At 44.5% G+C, this 24,417-nt stretch overlaps 1 protein-coding gene across 2 annotated transcripts in view; it reads left to right on the top strand.

Moving 5' to 3' along the window:
- PTH2R (parathyroid hormone 2 receptor) overlaps positions 1-24,417 on the top strand; it is a 487,305-nt gene that overhangs the window by 250,472 nt on the left and 212,416 nt on the right. The gene's annotated exons all lie outside the window — the stretch shown is intronic.

Genomic DNA, 24,417 nt, shown 5'->3' with positions numbered 1-24,417 from the left:
TTGGATTTTTCCTTGCAATCCGGATGTGGTTATAATGATAATTGCATCGAATACTAACATGTAATGTCAGAGGATTTAGTTCTGCTAACAAAAAAAGCCAAGCTTTCTTATTTTTTTTAAAAAAAAACATTAACTTTTGATTGTTTAAAGTACATGCAGAGAATATACAAGCAATGGTGGCTAACCAAATTCCACCATATATTGAAGTGCAGTATGCATTCTGACATATAACTCCAGATGTACAAAATAAAAGAAACACAAATTAAATAAAGCAATAAAGATAACAAGGAAGTAAATACAGCAACAGGAGCAATAAGGCACAATTTACTGTATAGTCTTAGAATAGCTAAAACTGATTACCTTTTTTTAGCTTATATTTTATTCTTATTTAATAAATCAAATGTGTCAAAAATTACTGATATCAATTTTACTACATGGAGATTCCAATCAACTGTCCCATCTATTGAGAAATTGGGGTCGTTTATGTAAACTAGATGCTGTGATCTTCTCAAAGGGCAGTTTTCAGTTATTGCACTTATAATCTCAGCTAAGGAAGGGGTATCCGGTCTTCTCCAATATTTAGCTATTTTTATCCTTGTGGCTATCAGGTGGATTTGTGGAAGGGTATCCAGTTCTAGAGATAGTATAGCTTGAGAGGGTGTCAATTCAACTTTAAAGTGACATATTGCCAAGATTTTAATTATAATAAACAATGGTTGACTAATATCAGGGGCGTAACTAGGAAAGACTGGGCCCCATAGCAAACTTTTGACTGGGGCCCTCCCTCCCCTGGGTGTCACACAACCCCCCCCTTGTAGATAGTGCCTTTTTTACAGCCCCCCTGTAGATAACGCCATACAGCCCCCCCTGTAGATAACGCCATACAGCCCCCTCTGTAGAGAACGCCATGCAGAGTCCCCCCCTGTAGGTAACGCCATGCAGAGTCCCTCCCCTGTAGGTAACACCATACAGAGTCCCCCCTGTAGGTAACGCCTTACAGTCCCCCCCCTGTAGGTAACACCATACAGAGTCCCCCCTGTAGGTAACGCCATGCAGAGTCCCCCCCTGTAGGTAACGCCATGCAGAGTCCCCCCCCCCTGTAGGTAACGCCATGCAGAGTCCCCCCCTGTAGGTAACGCCATGCAGAGTCCCCCCTGTAGGTAACGCCATGCAGAGTCGTCCCCCCCGTAGGTAACGCTATGCAGAGTCCCCCCCCTGTAGGTAACGCCATGCAGAGTCCCCCCCTGTAGGTAACGCCATGCAGAGTCCCCCCTGTAGGTAACGCCATACAGAGTCCCCCCTGTAGGTAACGCCACGCACATTCCCCCCTGTAGGTAACGCCATACAGAGTCCCCTCCTTGTAGGTAACTCCATGCAGAGTCCCCCCCCCTCTGTAGGTAACGCCATACAGAGTCCCCACCCCTGTAGGTAATGCCATACAGAGGCCCCCCTGTAGGTAATGCCACGCAGAGTCCCCCCTGTAGGTAACGCCATGCAGAGTCGTACCCCTGTAGGTAATGCCATGCAGAGTCCCCCCCTGTAGGTAACGCCATGCAGAGTCCCCCCCCTGTAGGTAACACCATGCAGAGTCCCCCCCTGTAGGTAACGCCATACAGAGTCCCCCCCCCTGTAGGTAACGCCACGCACATTCCCCCCTGTAGGTAACGCCATACAGAGTCCCCCCCTGTAGGTAACGCCATGCAGAGTCCCCCCCTCTGTAGGTAACGCCATACAGAGTCCCCACCCCTGTACGTAACGCCATACAGAGTCCCCCCCTGTAGGTAACGCCACGCAGAGTCCCCCCCCTGTAGGTAACGCCATGCATCCCCTATCCACAGGATAGGGGATACATGTGTGATCGCTGGCAGCTATAGGGAGAACAGGGGACCGAAAGTCCCCCGAAGTTCTCCATGACTAAGCTCTGACTTCCGGCGTCTGCGCAGCTCAATAAAAATGAAAGGAGCGCTGGTCACGTATGCGCACAAGCGCGACCGGCACTCCATTCATTTTTACGGAGCTGCCGACACAGACCCCGGAAGTGCGAGGTTTGTGATGGAGAACTTCAGGGGACTTTCAGTCCCCCGTACTCCCTATCGCTGCCAGCGATCACACATGTATCCCCTATCCTGTGGATAGTGGATACATGTCTTTTGTTTAATGTCAGAGCGGGGAGATGCCTCCCTGCTCTGCCGTAGTGTTCAGTGGCGTCGCACTGTAGCAGCCATAGCAGCAGCTGCAGGCAACACGGGCCCCCTCATGCCGCGGGCCCTGTAGCAGCCGCTACGGCTGCTACGGCGGTAATTATGCCACTGACTAATATTCTATTCATTGAAGAGTCACATTTTTAGACAGTGTTTCCCCAAATTTCTGAATGCTAGGTATAAACAATGGTATTGTAATGACCGGGGGGTAGGGAAACGGACAAGTGAGCCCTAATCTACCCGCCACTCTGTCCCTGCCTACTTGCAACGACCCGCCCTAGGCGACGGGGTACAACTGGGCTGCGGTCCCTGCACTCAGTAAGTGCACGACAAACACGACAAACATACAAGGGAATACAAGCAAGGGAAAGGGGCAGTTGCCCACGGCAACACCGTGAGCAACCAGAGTGGTGAACGAGCCGAGTCAAGCCAGGAGTGTGCGAGGTACCAAACGAAGAGCAGAAGAGTAGTCAGTAAGCCAGGGTCTGTATGGAGCAGGAACAAAATAGAAGGAGCTGTAGCTGGGCCAGGAAACCACACGAAAAAGAATAACAAGCAAGGAGGAACAGGAAATGCAGGTATAAATAGACAGAGGGCGGGAGCTAGCTGAGTCTGGCCAGGCTTCGATAGGCTCTCCCACTCCTAAGCCTGCCAGCCTGAGTGGTGGAAGCTGGAGTCAGTCTCAGGGATGTAGATTCAGGTGCTGACTGATTAATTAAGGGAGTTAACCCCGAAGCTGTGCCTGGCAGATCCTTTACAGTACCCCCCCTTTTATGAGGGGCCACCGGACCCTTTCTAAGTGGACCTGGCTTACTGGGGAAACGCAGGTGGAACCTCCTGACCAATACCCCAGCGTGAACATCCCGGGCGGGTACCCAAGTCCTCTCCTCGGGCCCGTAACCTCTCCAATGGACCAGGTACTGGAGGGAGCCTTGGACCATCTTGCTGTCCACAATCCTGGCCACCTCGAATTCCACCCCCTCAGGGGTGAGGACGGGAACAGAAGGTCTCCTCAAGGGAGCCAAGGACGGGGAGCAGCGTTTAAGGAGGGAGGCATGAAACACGTCGTGTATACGAAAAGACGGGGGTAACTCCAGCCGGAAGGAGACAGGATTGAGGACCTCAATGACCTTATACGGCCCAATAAACCGGGGAGCAAACTTCTTGGACGGAACCTTGAGACGCAAGTTCCTAGACGACAACCACACCAGATCCCCGACCATAAACAGGGGGTTAGCAGAACGTTTTCTATCAGCCTGAGTTTTTTGTACGCTCTGGGACGCCTATAGGTTCTTCTGAACCTGGGCCCAGACTGTGCACAGTTCCCGATGAACGACCTCTACCTCGGGATTGTTGGAACTACCAGGTGAAACGGAGGAGAACCGTGGATTAAACCCAAAATTACAGAAAAATGGAGAGACCCCTGACGAGTTACTGACCCGGTTATTAAGGGAAAATTCGTCGAGGGGAATGAATGAGACCCAATCATATTGACAGTCAGAGACAAAACACCTTAAGTATTGTTCTAGAGATTGATTAGTCCTCTCCGTTTGACCATTGGTTTCAGGATGGAAGGCAGAGGAGAAGGACAGATCAATCCCCAACTTCATACAGAAGGCTCTCCAAAACAATGAAACAAATTGTACCCCTCTGTCCGAAACAATATTGACAGGGACCCCATGGAGACGCAGGATGTGTTTGACAAACAAGGTAGCCAACGTCTTGGCGTTGGGTAGTTTCTTGAGGGGCACAAAGTGGCACATCTTACTGAAGCGGTCTACCACCACCCACACCACCGACTTGCCTTGGGATGGAGGCAAATCGGTGATAAAATCCATGGAGATATGTGTCCAAGGTCTCTGGGGAATGGGCAACGAACGCAGTAAGCCCGCTGGTCGGGACCTGGGAGTCTTGGACCTAGCACAAACCTCACAAGCGGCGACGTAGGCCTTAACGTCTTTAGGCAACCCAGGCCACCAATAATTTCTGGTAATGAGGTGTTTGGTACCCAGGATGCCTGGATGACCAGTTAGTGCGGAGTCATGATTTTCCCTAAGTACCCTTAGCTGGAATTGCAGGGGAACAAACAGCTTGTTCTCAGGAAGGTTCCCGGGAGCTGAACCTTGAGCAGCAGCAATTTCAGAGACTAAGTCAGAATCGATCGAGGAAATGATTATACATGGAGGCAAAATACAAGCAGGATCTTCCTCCGAAGGAGGGCTGGCCATGAAGCTACGCGACAGTGCATCAGCCTTAATATTTTTAGACCCAGCCCTATAGGTAACCAAAAAATTTAATCTGGTAAAAAATAACGCCCATCGAGCTTGTCTCGGGTTTAGCCTCCGGGCAGATTCTAGGAAAACCAGATTCTTGTGGTCGGTAAGGACCGTTACCTGGTGTCTAGCCCCCTCCAGGAAGTGGCGCCACTCTTCAAATGCCCATTTAATGGCTAAGAGTTCGCGGTTGCCAATATCATAGTTACTCTCAGTTGGCGAAAACTTCCTGGAGAAGTAGGCACAGGGGCGGAGATGGGTGAGGGACCTGGTACCCTGGGACAAGACAGCCCCCACTCCCACCTCAGATGCGTCAACTTCCACGATAAATGGCTCCATTTGGTTGGGCTGAACCAGCACCGGGGCCGAGATAAAGCACTTCTTAAGGACCTCAAAAGCCTGGACAGCCTCAGGAGGCCAGTGGAGGAGATCAGCACCTTTGCGAGTGAGGTCCGTAAGAGGCTTAGCGATGACCGAGAAGTTAGCAATAAATCTCCTGTAATAATTTGCGAACCCCAAAAAACACTGTAACGCCTTCAGGGAGGCAGGTTGGACCCATTCCGCCACAGCCTGAACCTTGGCGGGGTCCATGCGGAATTCATGAGGAGTGAGGATTTGACCCAAAAATGGTATCTCCTGTACCCCAAACACACATTTTTCGGTTTTGGCAAACAGTTTGTTTTCCCGAAGGACCTGGAGCACCTTCCTGACATGCTCAATGTGGGAGGACCAGTCCTTGGAAAACACGAGTATGTCATCAAGGTACACTACAAGAAATATCCCCAGGTAATTTCTCAAAATCTCATTTATGAAATTCTGGAAGACCGCAGGGGCATTACACAACCCAAAGGGCATGACGAGGTATTCGAAATGGCCTTCGGGCGTGTTAAACGCAGTCTTCCACTCATCCCCCTCTTTGATGCGAATAAGGTTATACGCCCCCCCGTAGATCCAATTTAGAGAACCATTGGGCCCCCTGAACCTGATTAAAGAGATCAGGAATCAAAGGAAGGGGATACTGGTTCCTTACCGTGACCTTATTCAGGCTACGGTAGTCAATGCATGGCCTAAGACCACCATCCTTCTTCCCCACGAAGAAGAAGCCAGCACCTACCGGAGAAGAAGAGGGACGAATGTAACCCTTGGCCAGGGATTCCTGGATATACTCTCTCATGGCTTCACGTTCGGGACAAGAAAGATTAAATATCCTACCCTTAGGAAGCTTAGCTCCTGGTACCAATTCGATAGCGCAATCGTATTCTCTATGAGGAGGTAACACTTCGGAGGCCTCCCTAGAGAAAACATCAGCGAAGTCCTGAACAAACTCGGGTAGCGTATTCGCCTCCTCAGGGGGAGAAATAGAATTAACAGAAAAACATGACGTACAACATTCATTACCCCATTTGGTTAGCTCCCCAGTATTCCAGTCAAACGTGGGATTATGCAACTGCAACCAGGGAAGGCCTAGAACCAAATCGTACGATAATCCCTGCATCAACAGTACAGAGCATTGCTCCAAATGCATGGAGCCAACAAGGAGTTCAAAAACAGGGGTATGCTGTGTAAAATAACCATTAGCAAGAGGAGTGGAGTCGATACCCACTACCGGGACAAGTTTAGGCAAATCAATCAGAGGCATAGCAAGAGACATAGCAAATTCCACAGACATAATATTAGTAGAGGACCCTGAATCCACGAAGGCACTGCCGGTAGCAGACCTACCACCAAAAGAGACCTGAAAGGGAAGCAAGATCTTAGTACGTTTCCTATTTACTGGAAATACCTGTGCGCCCAAGTGACCACCCCGATGATCACTTAGGCGCGGAAGTTCTCTGGCTGCATTCTTACGCTTAGGACAGTTGTTCACTTGATGCTTGTCATCCCCACAGTAGAAGCAGAGACCATTCTTCCTGCGGAATTCTCTACGTTGTTGGGGGGACACGGAGGCCCCGAGTTGCATAGGTATCTCTGAGTCTTTCCTGGAGGAACGAAGCAACGGAACTTCGGGAGGCATCATGGGGGAGTCGGAGGAGAAAACACATAAACGTTCATGTTGTCGTTCCCTGAGACGACGGTCAAGTCGTACCGCTAAAGCCATAGCCTGGTCTAGGGAGTCAGAAGAGGGATAGCTAACTAGCAGGTCTTTCAGGGCATTCGACAGACCCAACCTAAACTGGCACCTTAAGGCAGGGTCATTCCACCGAGAAGCTACGCACCACTTCCTAAAGTCAGAGCAATACTCCTCAACAGGTCTCTTACCCTGACGTAAGGTCACCAGCTGACTCTCGGCAAAGACAGTCCTGTCAGTCTCGTCATAAATAAGTCCGAGAGCAGAAAAGAAACAATCAACGGAGGAAAGTTCAGGGGCGTCAGGAGCCAAGGAGAAGGCCCACTCTTGGGGCCCTTCCTGGAGCCGGGACATAATTATACCCACCCGCTGGCTCTCAGAACCTGAGGAATGAGGCTTTAAACGAAAGTAAAGCCTACAACTCTCCCGAAAGGAGAGAAAAGCCCTCCGGTCCCCTGAGAACCGGTCGGGCAACTTGAGGTGGGGTTCAAGAGGTGCGGTGAGGGGAACTACCAAGGTAGCATCAGGCTGGTTGACCCTCTGAGCCAGGGCCTGGACCTGTAGGGAGAGACCCTGCATTTGCTGAGCCAGGGTCTCACGGGGGTCCATAGTGGTGTCAGGGACCAGGGTAGACTAGGTATGGGCTTGTTATTATGTAATGACCGGGGGGTAGGGAAACGGACAAGTGAGCCCTAATCTACCCGCCACTCTGTCCCTGCCTACTTGCAACGACCCGCCCTAGGCGACGGGGTACAACTGGGCGGCGGTCCCTGCACTCAGTAAGTGCACGACAAACACGACAAACATACAAGGGAATACAAGCAAGGGAAAGGGGCAGTTGCCCACGGCAACACCGTGAGCAAGCAGAGTGGTGAACGAGCCGAGTCAAGCCAGGAGTGTGCGAGGTACCAAACGAAGAGCAGAAGAGTAGTCAGTAAGCCAGGGTCTGTATGGAGCAGGAACAAAATAGAAGGAGCTGTAGCTGGGCCAGGAAACCACACAAAAAAGAATAACAAGCAAGGAGGAACAGGAAATGCAGGTATAAATAGACAGAGGGCGGGAGCTAGCTGAGTCTGGCCAGGCTTCGATAGGCTCTCCCACTCCTAAGCCTGCCAGCCTGAGTGGTGGAAGCTGGAGTCAGTCTCAGGGATGTAGATTCAGGTGCTGACTGATTAATTAAGGGAGTTAACCCCGAAGCTGTGCCTGGCAGATCCTTTACAGGTATTATGCAGCAGCTGAAAAGAAACAGAGGGAAGTAGTCATATTAATTAAGAATGGGTTCCCCATACAAGTGAAAGAAACAATTAAGAATACTCAAAGAAGATTTTTATTATAGATTAGTAAAATATATAGAAAACTCATTTGTCCTATTGTCCTCTTAACAACGAGCGACCGATATATCTGTCACAATCGGGTGCTAGGACATATCTGTCACTCGGATCTCAAGGGTACTGCAAATGTACCGACGATTTCAGTGTCAGGATCATGGCTATTATACACAGCCATGGTTTTACCACAACTGCTGGGATTTGAGATAACTCTGATCCCAGCAGTTTAACTCCTTAGATGCTGCGGTCAACAGCAAGGGGTTTGACAGAGGGAGGGGGCTGATAAATTGCCATGACAGCCAGGGGCCAAGCAAATGCTCGCAGGTCTGCCATTAGTAACTGACTATTAGGCTATGCCAGAGGCTTAACCCCTTGCGTACCTTTGACGTAATAGTACGTCGCTGGCCACTTATGCCAGCGTACCTTCGACGTACTATTACGGCGCAGGAATAAACTGTCACTATGTGAAATCACATAGTGACAGAACAGCGGCGGCAGCTGTCATTGACAGCTAACCGTGTCTGCTACCGGCCTGGGGACCAATTAGCAGTCCCCAATGCCGGCGATTGCTGTGATTGGTCAGTCTCTGAAGACTGACCAATCACAGCCGTCTGTGACGTCGTCTGCAGGAGAAAGCTCCTGTCACTTTCTCTGATCTCCTCACTTCTGTGAGATACGTGAGGAGATCAGAGAAAGCGGTGTAAAAAAAAAACAAACACTTTTTATTAACCCCTTCCCGAAAATGGGCGTATAGTAACGCCCTGAGGATGAAGCGGGCACAGGAGCTGTGCTCGCTCCATCTTCATCGGATGTCGGCTGTAATATTCAGCCGACATCCCACTGCAACTACAGCGATCACTGTCCTCTCCGATCGCTGTAGTTTAACCCCTTAAATGCCGCTGTCAATAGCGACAGCGGCATTTAAGTGATTGATACAGAGGGAGGGGGCTCCCTCTGCACCCCATTGCCCCCCCCGCGAAAAATCTGATGGTTGCAATGGCAACCAGGAAGCCTAGCAACGGCTTCCTGGTTGCCAGGTACGGGAGCCTATTAGGTCCTGCTCAACTGTCAGTTGTAAAGTGACAGTTACAATACACTGCACTACATCAGTACATACAGAAGTAGTGCAGTGTATTGTGCAGGGGATCAGAAGATCAGATCTTCCAGTCCCCTAGTATGTGTAAAATAAAAAGTGAAAAAAAAGTAAAAAAAAAAGTAAAAAAAAAGTAAAAAAAAAAGTTTTAGATAAATAAATAAATACAAGTTTTACGTAATAAAAACAATAATCGCCTTGTTTCCCTGATCAAGCCCTTTATAATTAGAAAAAAAATGAAAAAAAAGACAAAAACTAGACATAATAGGTATCGCCGCGTTCGTATCGGCCTGACCTAAAAAAATATCATATTATTTATCCCGCACGGTGAACACCGTAAAAAAAATACCATAAAAAACAATGGCAGAATTTCCTTTTTTGGTCACGTTGTTTCCAAAAAAATGGAATAAAAAGTGATCAAAAAGTCGCGCGTAGCCAAACATGGTACCAATAAAAACGACAGTGTGTCACGCAAAAAATGTATGTACTCCGCACAGATTACATATGCCCCCACATTATAAACTGAAACACCAGTAAAACACTAAACAAAACTACTACCAAGCAAAATCTGCGCTCCAAAAGCCAAATGGCGCTCCTTCTGGGCCTGGCAGTGTGCCCAAACAGCGGTTTATGACCACATATGGGGTATTACCGTACTCTGGAGAACAGTTTAACAATTTATGGGGCGTATGTCTCCAGTGGTACAAGCTGGGCCCAACGCATTGGGCACTGAAATAGCATATATGTGGAAAATGTCAATTTTCAATCTGCAACATCCACTGTGCACTAATTTCTGCAAAACCTTTGGGGGTCAAAATGCTCACTACACTTCTAGATGAATTCCTTGAGGGGTGTAGTTTCCTAAATGGGGTCACTTCTCGGGAGTTTTCACTGTACTGGTACCTCAGCGCAATGCAACATGGCGTCAAAAACAAATTTTGTAAAATCTCCACTCCAAAAACGAAATTTCACTTTTTCCGTTTAGACCCTTGCCGTATGTCCAAATAGCCGTTTACAACCACATATGGGGTATTTCCGTAATCAGGAGAAATTGTGTAACACATTTTGGGGTGTCTTTTCTCCTGTATTCCTTGTGGAAATGAAAAATTCTGAGCTAAAGCTACAGGTTATATTTCACGGACCAATTCTAATAAAATCTATAAAACACCTGAGGGCTCAAAATGCTCACTACACCTCTAATTTAATTCTTTCAGGGGTATAGTCTCCAAATTGGGATCACATCTGGGGAATTTCTACTGTACTGGTACTTCAGGGACTCGCGACATGGCCCCCAGAAACCAATTCAGCAAAATCTGAGCTGCAAAATCCAAATGGTGCTCCGTCCCTTCTGAGCCCTGCCATGGGTCCAAACAGCAGTTTATTACCACATATGGGGTATTTCCGTAATCAGGAGAAATTGCTTTACAAATGTTGAGGTGCTTTTTCTCCTTTATTCCTTATAAAAATTAGAAAATTCTGTGTTTTTTTCCAAAAAAAAGTCTCTTTTCATCTTCACAGACTAATTCCAATAAATTCAGCAAAAAACCTGTGGGGTCAAAATGATAACTATACCACTAGAAAAATTCCTTGAGGGGTATAGTTTCCAAAATGGGGTCACTTTTGGGGGGATTCCACTGTTTAGGTCCCTCCAGGGCGTTGCAAACGTGACACGGCACTGAAAACCATTCCAGTAAAATCAGAGCTCCAAAATCCAAATGGCGCTCCCTCCCTTCTGAGCCCTGCTGTGGGTCCAAACAGCAGTTTATTACCACATATGGGGTATTTCCGTAATCGCGAGAAATTGCTTTACAAATGTTGGGGTGCTTTCTCTCCTTTATTTCTTGCAAAAATTAGAAATTTTTACGTTTTTCCAGAAAAAAAGTAGATTTTCATTTTCACAGACTAACTCCAGAAAATATAGCAAAATACCTGTGGGGTCAAAATGCTAACTATACCCCTAGATAAATTCCCTGAGGTGTGTAGTTTAAAAAATGGGGGTCACTTTCGGGGGTTTCCACTGTTTTGGCACCACAAGACCTCTTCAAACCTGACATGGTGCCTAAAATATATTCTGAAAAAAGGAGGCCCCAAAATCCAAGAGGTGCTCCTTTGCTTCTGAGGCCTGTGTTTCAGTCCATTAGCGCACTAGGGCCACATGTGGGATATTTCTAAAAACTGCAGAATCTGGGCAATAAATATTGAGTTGCGTTTCTCAGGTAAAACCTTCTGTGGTACAGAAGAAAATGTATTACATATGAATTTTGTAAAAAAAAATGAAATTTGAAAATTTCAGCTCTACTTTCCTTCAATTCCTGTAAAACGCCTAAAGAGTTGAAACACTTTCTGAATGCTGTTTTAGATACTTTGAGGGGTGCAGTTTTCAAAATGGGGTGTTTTATGGGGGTTTCTAATATATAGGGCACTCAAAACCACTTCAGAACTGAACTCGTCCCTGAAAAAATCGCTTTTTGAAATTTTCTTAAAAATATGAGAAATTGCTGCTAAAGTTCTAAGCCTTGTGAGGTCATAGAAAAATAAAAGAATGTTCAAAAAACGATGCAAACATAAAGTAGACATATGGGATATGTTAATTGGTAACTATTTTGTGTGGTATTACCATCTGTTTTACAAGCAGATACATTTAAAATGGGAAAAATCATAATTTCTTCATATTTTCGCTAAATGTTGGTGTTTTTCACAAATAAGGAATGAATTTATCGACCAAATTTTTGCACTAAACTAAAGTCCAATGTGTCACGAGAAAACAATCTCAGAATCAATTGGATAGGTAAAAGCATTCCGGAGTTATTACCACATAAAGTGATACATGTCAGATTTGAAAAAATGGGTCTGGTCCTCAAGGCCAAAATGAGCTGGGTACTCAAGGGGTTAAAAGGGTGCCTGTCAGCAAAACATTGACAGGCAATAATGTCTTTATATATAATGACAAGCAATTAATGTCTCCCTGCTAGAAGGCCCTAGTGGGATAAAAAAACAATAGTAAAATGGAGTTTAATAAAGTCTTATACAAATTAAAAAGTACCCCCCCAAAAAAATATAACTTAATAGCTATACTGCATGGTGCCTGGTATAAAAAACAACTAGCAAAAAACAATGGCCAAACTTCTGCTTTTTTTTTATCCCCCCCAAATTTTTTTTATAAAGTTGATCAATAAATTATATGTACCCATGGTACATATTCTAACTTCAACTCATCCCACACAAAAAAAAGCTGTAAATCTGTCTTAATTTTTTCCATAAAACATGTTTTATTGTGCAAAAGTACTACAATTTAAAAAAAGACAATAAATATTTGGTATCGCCGCATTCATACCAACCTGTAGAATAAAGTTAACACATTATGCTTACCACACAGTAAACAGCGTAAAAAAAAAAAAACAGCAAAAAAAAATTTATGAAAGCTAATCAATAAGTTATATGTACATCAAAATGGTGCCATTTAAAAATACAACTCGTCCTGCCAAAGAACAAGCCCTCATTAAGCTACATTGACGGAAAAATAAAAAAGTTATGACTTGGAATTTGAGGATGTAAAAATAAAAAAAATTTAAACCTTTGAATGGCATAGTATATATATATATATATATATATATATATATATATATATATATATATATACAGGGGCGTAGCTAGGGGGGGCAGGCGGGGCAAGTGCCCCGGGCACAACTTAAAGGGGGCCGCCAGCGCCACCTCCTCCTGCACTATAATTGTACCTGTGTCTATAAGACACAGGTACAATAAGAAGCAATGAATTGCCGGCTACGTTCTGTGCCCGGCTATTCAGTGCTTTTGTACCAGTGAAAAGACTGGTACCTTTTGTACCAGTGAAGCTTCCATCGCTGACAGGCGCTGAATGACAGGCAAAGTCATCCTGCCCAGCCAATCAGCGCCTTTCATAGACGCTTCGTTCAACCCCCAGGAGACCTGCGCAAAAGAGAGCAGGTCTCCATTGCTGCCGGACAAAAAAGTGTGTGGCTGTATCTACAAGGGGGACTTTATCTAAGGGGGGGGGGGCTTTATCTACAAGGGGGACTTTATCTACGGGGGGACTTTAGCTACGGGGGGCTTTATCTACACGGGGGGCTTTATCTACAAGGAGGACTTTATCTACGGGGGACTTTATCTACGGGGGGGGGGCTTTATCTACAGGGGGTGTCTATCTACAGGCGGGGCTTTGTACTGGGGTGAGCAATCTGTGGAGCACCATACACAGGGGTGGGCTATATCTACAGGGGGGCTATATACAGGGGTGGGCGATCTATGGAGCACTATATACAGGGGTGGGCTATACAGGGGGCTATATACAGGGGTGGGCAATCTATGGAGCACTATATACAGGGATGGGCTATATCTATAGGGGGCTATATACAGGGGTGGGCTTTCTGTGGAGCACTATATACAGGGGTGGACTATATGTGGAGCACTATATACAGGGGTGGGCTATATCTACAGGGGGCTATATACAGGGGTGGGCTTTCTGTGGAGCACTATAGGGGGAGCTATTTGTGGGATACTATATACAGGGGTGGGCTATATCTACAGGGGGGCTATATACAGGAGTGGGCGTTCTATTGAGCACTATATACAGGAGTAGGCTATATCTACAGGGGGTCCATATACAGGGGTGGGCTATCTGTTGAGCACTATATACAGGGGTGGGCTATATCTACAGGGGGCTATATACAGAGGTGGGCTATCTGTGGAGCACTATATACAGGGGTGGGCTATATCTACAGGGGGCTATATACAGGGCTGGGCTATACATGGAGCACTATATACAGGGCTGGGCTATATCTACAGCGTGACTATATACAGGGGTGGGCTATCTGTAGAGCACTATAGGGGGAGCTATTTGTGGGACACTATATACAGGGGTGGGCTATATGGGGGCACTATCTATAGGGGGCTCTATGGGGGCACTATCTACAGGGGGCTCTATGGCAGGCACTATCTATAGGTGGTACGGTGTGTGTGTATGGGACACGGTGTATGGTGCTATTATAATTAGAGGTGCAGAGTATGGCGCTATTATATTTAGGGGCGTAGTGTGTGGTATAATGAGAAGTTTATCTTTATTTATAGGTGTAGAAATGTTGGAAAAGTGAGAAGCTGAAGACATCTGAAAAACTGCAGAAATGGGCTGTGAACGGGAGAAGTCATCATAGAGGTCTGGACCGGATGGAGAAAAAGAACTAGAATCTGAGACGTCACCAGTGAGTCACTTAATGGAAATGTTCACTCTGCCTCTAATCAGCACTGTAGTCACTGTATGATCTGCAGCGAGATGATGGGTGGTATGATTATGATAGGATTTATTTTTTGTGGAACAGCAACTCCCAGCATATCCTTATCATTGTTCGGGCCATGCTGGGAGCTGTCGTTTTACGCCGTACAAACCGATACGGCAGGGGTTGCACTAAATTGAGCTGTATTTGTGCTGGTGCTGTATTTATGTACTGAACACTATTGTGGTGTTGTGTATAGAACTATATTGCTTGTAAAATTTTTATGCTCGAGTTACATAAAAAGAAATGTGGAAAAGAAATGACACGTCATTGATTGGTAGAGAAAACAAACATGGCGAGGGGGAAGGAGATGCCGGGAAAGAGGTGGGGGGGGGGGGTACCAAACTGAATCTTTGCCCCGGGTGTTGGAGAACCTAGCTACGCCTCTGATATGAATATATATATATATATATATATATATATAGGTAAGTCAGTGTGATTGGTGCATTTTTATAAACAGTTTTTTATTAAAAATTACTTTTACTTTTTGAGATAAAGCTGCTTTGTATTTGCTATACAGAGCAGCTGTATAGTGGGCTAAATCCTACTCGGGTTCAGTGGAAGCGGATCATATGTGACTCTGACACGCAGGATCCACCTGTAATCCATCACATCTAAGTTCATAACATAGATGTGATAGATTGCAGGTGGATCCTGTGTGTCAGAGACACGCAGGACCTGCTGACACTGAATCCATCAGGTCTGTGGGACTGACGGATTCAGGTCATAGCAAAATATACAGCTGCTCTGTATAGAAAATACAAAGCAGCTGTATCTCAAAAAGTAAAAATAATTTTTAATAAAAACTATTTATAAATTTGCACCAATCACACTGATACATCTTTTTATTAAAAAAATTATATATATATATATATATATATATATATATATGCCAATCAAAGGTTTACATAATCTGTAAGAATACATAAAGGTGTTGCCCTCTTATAATTTTACTAATTATTAGTGTAATGAGATCACACTATATGAAAAAGGGGGGGGAGGGATAGAGGGAAAGTAGTATGATCGTGTTGAATTGAAAAAATAATAAATACTTTATTAATAAATGGTTAAAAATGGCAATGTTAGATGTTCAATTAACAGTGACAATGACCCCTCACTTGACACTGTAGACAAATTAATGTCTTAAGAGAACATACTCTGTTGTGAATAAAATTACTGACCTTCAACCTGTATGGGACAATTAGCCTCAATCTGGGATGTATATATGTTTGATACACAACAGTTTGCCTGCACGAATTAGATTTGAAACCGAGGATGTTGTAAACTTCCTCTGAAAAATCAATGACTTTATAATCAGTCAGAATAACGTGTCTCACATCTCTGGGCTGGGAATATACCCATCTGTAAGGCCTAAACATGCCTGGATGTTAAGGAGTGAATTCATATTACCCGTCAGAGAGCTTATTTCAAGCATTCAGAAAAATATGTGTACATCTATATAACTTGACATTTGAAAGTTCGATATGGGGTGGTGACTTTGATTTCACAATGTCACCAAATATTGACAGGTCAAGCTTTGGGAGGGACAAGTTGTCAAAGGGTCAGATGAAAGAGCTGAGTGGTTAATTAAAAGAACAGATATTGATAGACACATGGAGGAAACATAACAATAGAATATGAGGCTATACCTATTTTTCTCGAATATATATGATATTAGTGAGCGCTAAAGAAATGAATATAGGAATAACTGTCCATTTTTTGTGAAAAGTGGATCTATGAAGGCTTAATGATGATATTGTTTCAGGACTTAATAAGGTAATTTGTAGTGAGGAGATTATAGAGGTTGTTAAGAGACTGAAAACAGAAAAAGCCCCAGGCACAGATAGGTTTTCAGCAGGTTACTTTATAAAATTTGTTAGTGCATTGAGCCCTTATATTAATAAAGTTTGTAACTATATCTTAAAAATGGGTCAAATGGATACAGTAATACCAAAAGCAGGAAGGATCATACGGCTGTCAAGATTTGTAGGCCTATATATCTATTAAATGTGGATCTAAAGATTTTATTGGCTATATTTACTAGAAGGTTGAGTGTTATTTTAAACAGTCTAATTGGAAGAGATCAGGTCGGGATTGTATCTCAACGTCAGGCTCTGGTTAACGTCACAAAAATTATGAATCTGCTAGCGGTTGTTAAGAAGAGGCCAGAGTTGTTTTTTTACTCTGTATATGTAAAAAACTTTTCTTACTGTATTTTGGCCATATATTTTTGAAACTTTAATAGATGTGCTTTAAGGAAGAATTTATAAATGTCTTGAAACTGTAAGGGTATGTTCACACGGCCTATTTTCAGACGTAATTCGGGAGTTTTACGCCTCGAATTACGCCTGAAAAGACGGCTCCAATACGTCTGCAACAATCTGCCCATTGCTTGCAATGGGTCTTACGATGTTCTGTTAAGACGAGGTGTAATTTTATGCGTCGCTGTCAAAAGACGGGGCGTAAAAAGACGCCCGCGTCAAAGAAGTGCATGTCACTTCTTGGGACATAATTGGAGCCGTTTTTCATTGACTCCATTGAAAAACAGCTCCAATTACGTCCGTAATGGACGCCGCGAAAAACGCGTGCACTTGCAAAAACGTCTGAAGTTCAGGAGCTGTTTTCACCTGAAAACAGCTCCGTAATTTCAGACGTATTTTGTTAAGACATCTGAACATACCCTTACACTGCGTTCCAAATTATTATGCAAATGTTATTTTTTGCTGATTTTCCTAAATAGTCGATGCAAATGACAGTCAGTATAATCTTCAAGCCATCAACCGTTGGAGTATAATGCAAATTTTATTGAACAAATCTCCTAATAACAGATTTTTTTTTAATGTTTGTTTCAAATTATTATGCACAACAGAGATCAAAACATTTTAAAGGTTGTAAAAAGAACTAAAATGGAAATTTGTTGAATTTGCAGCATCAGGAGGTCATATTTACAGAAATCAAAAGCTCTTTCAATCAAAAAAAACTTAACACGCCAAGTTACATATTAACATAGGACCCCTTCTTTGATATCACCTTCACAATTCTTGCATCCATTGAATTTGTGAGTATTTGGACAGTTTCTGCTTGAATATCTTTGCAGGATGTCAAAATAGCCTCCCAGAGCTTCTGTTTTGATGTGAAGTGCCTCCCACCCTCATAGATATTTTGCTTGAGGATGCTCCAAAGGTTCTCAATAGGGTTGAGGTCAGGGGAACATGGGGGCCACACCATGAGTTTCTCTCCTTTTATGCCCATAGCAGCCAATGACACAGAGGTATTCTTTGCAGCATGAGATGGTGCATTGTCATGCATTAAGATAATTTTTCTACGGAAGGCACGGTTCTTCTTTTTGTACCACAGAAGAAAGTGGTCAGTCATAAACTCTATGTACTTTGCAGAGGTCATTTTTACACAGCCAGGAACCCTAAAGGGGCCTACCAGCTCTCTCCCCAGGATTCCAGCCCAAAACATGACTCTGCCACCTCCTTGCTGACGTCGCAGCCTTGTTGGGACATGGTGGCCATTCACCAACCATCCACTACTCCATCCATCTGGACCATCCAGGGTTGCACGGCACTCATCAGTAAACAACACGGTTTGAAAATTAGTCTTCATGTATTTCTGAGCCCACTGCAACCGTTTCTGCTTGTGAGCATTGTTTAGGGGTGGCCGAATAATAGCTTTATGCACACTTGCAAACCTCTGGAGGATCCTACACCTTGAGGTTCGCGGGACTCCAGAGGCACCAGCGGCTTCAAATATCTGTTTGCTGCTTTGCAATGGCATTTTAGCAGCTGCTCTCCTAATCCTATTAATTTGTCTGGCAGAAACCTTCCTCATTATGCCTTCATCTGAACAAACCCATCTGTGCTCTGAATCAGCCACAAATCTTTTCACAGTACGATGATCACGCTTAAGTGTTCTTGAAATATCCAATGTTTTCATACCTTGTCCAAGGTATTGCACTATTTCACGCTTTTCGGCAGCAGAGAGATCCTTTTTCTTTCCCATATTGCTTGAAACCTGTGGCCTGCTTAATAATGTGGAACGTCCTTCTTAAGTAGTTTTCCTTTGATTGGGAATTATTATTATTATGGGGAACTAATTATCACAGGTGTCTGAGATTGATTACAATGAACCAAAGAGCCATCCATGAGTTTAATTGAAAAACTAATAATGAAATGTTTATGACACTTAAATCCAATGTGCATTATAATTTGGAACACGGTGTATACTCAGAACCAGAAGCCAGATTGAAGCTCCCTGGAGGGGGGGGGGGTGGATAACATTTAAATTAAGAGAGGCACTATACAGGGATGTCCCTTGTCTCCAGCAATCTTTGCTCTGGTGATGGAGCGATTAGTGAGGATCATTAAACTAGATAGTAACATTAACACCGACAAAGGCCATACTTGCAAATGGACACAGCCAGGCCAGAAATGCTGATGAAAGGGCGAGCAGGTGCTTTAAATAATAATAGCCACTCCCACTAGTCTTGAGGGGAGTGGTGTGTGGTGCATGGGATGTGTAGTAAGAAATAATAAATGAATAGTGTGTGTGCAAGTGTAATACTATAAGTGAAATATAGGGGGCAGTAATAAATGAAGTGCCTCAATAGAAATAAATGGATAATGGGGTGCAAGTGAGTGAAACATGGAGGGATAGTGTGTACGTCATGAGGCACAACGTGTATAGCCAGGTAGAAGCCTATTTGTGACGCCTTGATAATTCATAGAGCGGGCTACCCTGCTTGCTATGCCAAACAACAACACACCATGCTCTCCCAGCATCAAAGACCCGGCTGTGTCCAAGAGAAGCGAATATACATAATAATGAAAAATACCTGGGGTATTGGTAATCATTTTGGCCAAAAGGACGCAAGCTCGCAATCCACGACAAGGATCCCCAGACTTGCGAGTCCCTAACTCCTAAACTGGAACAGAACGTTCCTGATGCACAAACAGAACCGATAAAAACACAGGGACATATACAAAAACACCGACAAAGGCCATACTTGCAAATGGACACAGCCAGGCCAGAAATGCTGATGAAAGGGCGAGCAGGTGCTTTAAATAATAATAGCCACTCCCACTAGTCTTGAGGGGAGTGGTGTGTGGTGCATGGGATGTGTAGTAAGAAATAATAAATGAATAGTGTGTGTGCAAGTGTAATACTATAAGTGAAATATAGGGGGCAGTAATAAATGAAGTGCCTCAATAGAAATAAATGGATAATGGGGTGCAAATGAGTGAAACATGGAGGGATAGTGTGTACGTCATGAGGCACAACGTGTATAGCCAGGTAGAAGCCTATTTGTGACGCCTTGATAATTCATAGAGCGGGCTACCCTGCTTGCTATGCCAAACAACAACACACCATGCTCTCCCAGCATCAAAGACCCGGCTGTGTCCAAGAGAAGCGAATATACATAATAATGAAAAATACCTGGGGTATTGGTAATCATTTTGGCCAAAAGGACGCAAGCTCGCAATCCACGACAAGGATCCCCAGACTTGCGAGTCCCTAACTCCTAAACTGGAACAGAACGTTCCTGATGCACAAACAGAACCGATAAAAACACAGGGACATATACAAAAACACCGACAAAGGCCATACTTGCAAATGGACACAGCCAGGCCAGAAATGCTGATGAAAGGGCGAGCAGGTGCTTTAAATAATAATAGCCACTCCCACTAGTCTTGAGGGGAGTGGTGTGTGGTGCATGGGATGTGTAGTAAGAAATAATAAATGAATAGTGTGTGTGCAAGTGTAATACTATAAGTGAAATATAGGGGGCAGTAATAAATGAAGTGCCTCAATAGAAATAAATGGATAATGGGGTGCAAGTGAGTGAAACATGGAGGGATAGTGTGTACGTCATGAGGCACAACGTGTATAGCCAGGTAGAAGCCTATTTGTGACGCCTTGATAATTCATAGAGCGGGCTACCCTGCTTGCTATGCCAAACAACAACACACCATGCTCTCCCAGCATCAAAGACCCGGCTGTGTCCAAGAGAAGCGAATATACATAATAATGAAAAATACCTGGGGTATTGGTAATCATTTTGGCCAAAAGGACGCAAGCTCGCAATCCACGACAAGGATCCCCAGACTTGCGAGTCCCTAACTCCTAAACTGGAACAGAACGTTCCTGATGCACAAACAGAACCGATAAAAACACAGGGACATATACAAAAACACCGACAAAGGCCATACTTGCAAATGGACACAGCCAGGCCAGAAATGCTGATGAAAGGGCGAGCAGGTGCTTTAAATAATAATAGCCACTCCCACTAGTCTTGAGGGGAGTGGTGTGTGGTGCATGGGATGTGTAGTAAGAAATAATAAATGAATAGTGTGTGTGCAAGTGTAATACTATAAGTGAAATATAGGGGGCAGTAATAAATGAAGTGCCTCAATAGAAATAAATGGATAATGGGGTGCAAGTGAGTGAAACATGGAGGGATAGTGTGTACGTCATGAGGCACAACGTGTATAGCCAGGTAGAAGCCTATTTGTGACGCCTTGATAATTCATAGAGCGGGCTACCCTGCTTGCTATGCCAAACAACAACACACCATGCTCTCCCAGCATCAAAGACCCGGCTGTGTCCAAGAGAAGCGAATATACATAATAATGAAAAATACCTGGGGTATTGGTAATCATTTTGGCCAAAAGGACGCAAGCTCGCAATCCACGACAAGGATCCCCAGACTTGCGAGTCCCTAACTCCTAAACTGGAACAGAACGTTCCTGATGCACAAACAGAACCGATAAAAACACAGGGACATATACAAAAACACCGACAAAGGCCATACTTGCAAATGGACACAGCCAGGCCAGAAATGCTGATGAAAGGGCGAGCAGATGCTTTAAATAATAATAGCCACTCCCACTAGTCTTGAGGGGAGTGGTGTGTGGTGCATGGGATGTGTAGTAAGAAATAATAAATGAATAGTGTGTGTGCAAGTGTAATACTATAAGTGAAATATAGGGGGCAGTAATAAATGAAGTGCCTCAATAGAAATAAATGGATAATGGGGTGCAAGTGAGTGAAACATGGAGGGATAGTGTGTACGTCATGAGGCACAACGTGTATAGCCAGGTAGAAGCCTATTTGTGACGCCTTGATAATTCATAGAGCGGGCTACCCTGCTTGCTATGCCAAACAACAACACACCATGCTCTCCCAGCATCAAAGACCCGGCTGTGTCCAAGAGAAGCGAATATACATAATAATGAAAAATACCTGGGGTATTGGTAATCATTTTGGCCAAAAGGACGCAAGCTCGCAATCCACGACAAGGATCCCCAGACTTGCGAGTCCCTAACTCCTAAACTGGAACAGAACGTTCCTGATGCACAAACAGAACCGATAAAAACACAGGGACATATACAAAAACACCGACAAAGGCCATACTTGCAAATGGACACAGCCAGGCCAGAAATGCTGATGAAAGGGCGAGCAGGTGCTTTAAATAATAATAGCCACTCCCACTAGTCTTGAGGGGAGTGGTGTGTGGTGCATGGGATGTGTAGTAAGAAATAATAAATGAATAGTGTGTGTGCAAGTGTAATACTATAAGTGAAATATAGGGGGCAGTAATAAATGAAGTGCCTCAATAGAAATAAATGGATAATGGGGTGCAAGTGAGTGAAACATGGAGGGATAGTGTGTACGTCATGAGGCACAACGTGTATAGCCAGGTAGAAGCCTATTTGTGACGCCTTGATAATTCATAGAGCGGGCTACCCTGCTTGCTATGCCAAACAACAACACACCATGCTCTCCCAGCATCAAAGACCCGGCTGTGTCCAAGAGAAGCGAATATACATAATAATGAAAAATACCTGGGGTATTGGTAATCATTTTGGCCAAAAGGACGCAAGCTCGCAATCCACGACAAGGATCCCCAGACTTGCGAGTCCCTAACTCCTAAACTGGAACAGAACGTTCCTGATGCACAAACAGAACCGATAAAAACACAGGGACATATACAAAAACACCGACAAAGGCCATACTTGCAAATGGACACAGCCAGGCCAGAAATGCTGATGAAAGGGCGAGCAGGTGCTTTAAATAATAATAGCCACTCCCACTAGTCTTGAGGGGAGTGGTGTGTGGTGCATGGGATGTGTAGTAAGAAATAATAAATGAATAGTGTGTGTGCAAGTGTAATACTATAAGTGAAATATAGGGGGCAGTAATAAATGAAGTGCCTCAATAGAAATAAATGGATAATGGGGTGCAAGTGAGTGAAACATGGAGGGATAGTGTGTACGTCATGAGGCACAACGTGTATAGCCAGGTAGAAGCCTATTTGTGACGCCTTGATAATTCATAGAGCGGGCTACCCTGCTTGCTATGCCAAACAACAACACACCATGCTCTCCCAGCATCAAAGACCCGGCTGTGTCCAAGAGAAGCGAATATACATAATAATGAAAAATACCTGGGGTATTGGTAATCATTTTGGCCAAAAGGACGCAAGCTCGCAATCCACGACAAGGATCCCCAGACTTGCGAGTCCCTAACTCCTAAACTGGAACAGAACGTTCCTGATGCACAAACAGAACCGATAAAAACACAGGGACATATACAAAAACACCGACAAAGGCCATACTTGCAAATGGACACAGCCAGGCCAGAAATGCTGATGAAAGGGCGAGCAGGTGCTTTAAATAATAATAGCCACTCCCACTAGTCTTGAGGGGAGTGGTGTGTGGTGCATGGGATGTGTAGTAAGAAATAATAAATGAATAGTGTGTGTGCAAGTGTAATACTATAAGTGAAATATAGGGGGCAGTAATAAATGAAGTGCCTCAATAGAAATAAATGGATAATGGGGTGCAAGTGAGTGAAACATGGAGGGATAGTGTGTACGTCATGAGGCACAACGTGTATAGCCAGGTAGAAGCCTATTTGTGACGCCTTGATAATTCATAGAGCGGGCTACCCTGCTTGCTATGCCAAACAACAACACACCATGCTCTCCCAGCATCAAAGACCCGGCTGTGTCCAAGAGAAGCGAATATACATAATAATGAAAAATACCTGGGGTATTGGTAATCATTTTGGCCAAAAGGACGCAAGCTCGCAATCCACGACAAGGATCCCCAGACTTGCGAGTCCCTAACTCCTAAACTGGAACAGAACGTTCCTGATGCACAAACAGAACCGATAAAAACACAGGGACATATACAAAAACACCGACAAAGGCCATACTTGCAAATGGACACAGCCAGGCCAGAAATGCTGATGAAAGGGCGAGCAGGTGCTTTAAATAATAATAGCCACTCCCACTAGTCTTGAGGGGAGTGGTGTGTGGTGCATGGGATGTGTAGTAAGAAATAATAAATGAATAGTGTGTGTGCAAGTGTAATACTATAAGTGAAATATAGGGGGCAGTAATAAATGAAGTGCCTCAATAGAAATAAATGGATAATGGGGTGCAAGTGAGTGAAACATGGAGGGATAGTGTGTACGTCATGAGGCACAACGTGTATAGCCAGGTAGAAGCCTATTTGTGACGCCTTGATAATTCATAGAGCGGGCTACCCTGCTTGCTATGCCAAACAACAACACACCATGCTCTCCCAGCATCAAAGACCCGGCTGTGTCCAAGAGAAGCGAATATACATAATAATGAAAAATACCTGGGGTATTGGTAATCATTTTGGCCAAAAGGACGCAAGCTCGCAATCCACGACAAGGATCCCCAGACTTGCGAGTCCCTAACTCCTAAACTGGAACAGAACGTTCCTGATGCACAAACAGAACCGATAAAAACACAGGGACATATACAAAAACACCGACAAAGGCCATACTTGCAAATGGACACAGCCAGGCCAGAAATGCTGATGAAAGGGCGAGCAGGTGCTTTAAATAATAATAGCCACTCCCACTAGTCTTGAGGGGAGTGGTGTGTGGTGCATGGGATGTGTAGTAAGAAATAATAAATGAATAGTGTGTGTGCAAGTGTAATACTATAAGTGAAATATAGGGGGCAGTAATAAATGAAGTGCCTCAATAGAAATAAATGGATAATGGGGTGCAAGTGAGTGAAACATGGAGGGATAGTGTGTACGTCATGAGGCACAACGTGTATAGCCAGGTAGAAGCCTATTTGTGACGCCTTGATAATTCAT

This window comes from Rhinoderma darwinii, chromosome 6, assembly GCF_050947455.1.
Source record: "Rhinoderma darwinii isolate aRhiDar2 chromosome 6, aRhiDar2.hap1, whole genome shotgun sequence".
NCBI classification, from domain to species: domain Eukaryota; kingdom Metazoa; phylum Chordata; class Amphibia; order Anura; family Rhinodermatidae; genus Rhinoderma; species Rhinoderma darwinii.
This window is presented reverse-complemented; position numbering and strand designations above follow the sequence as displayed.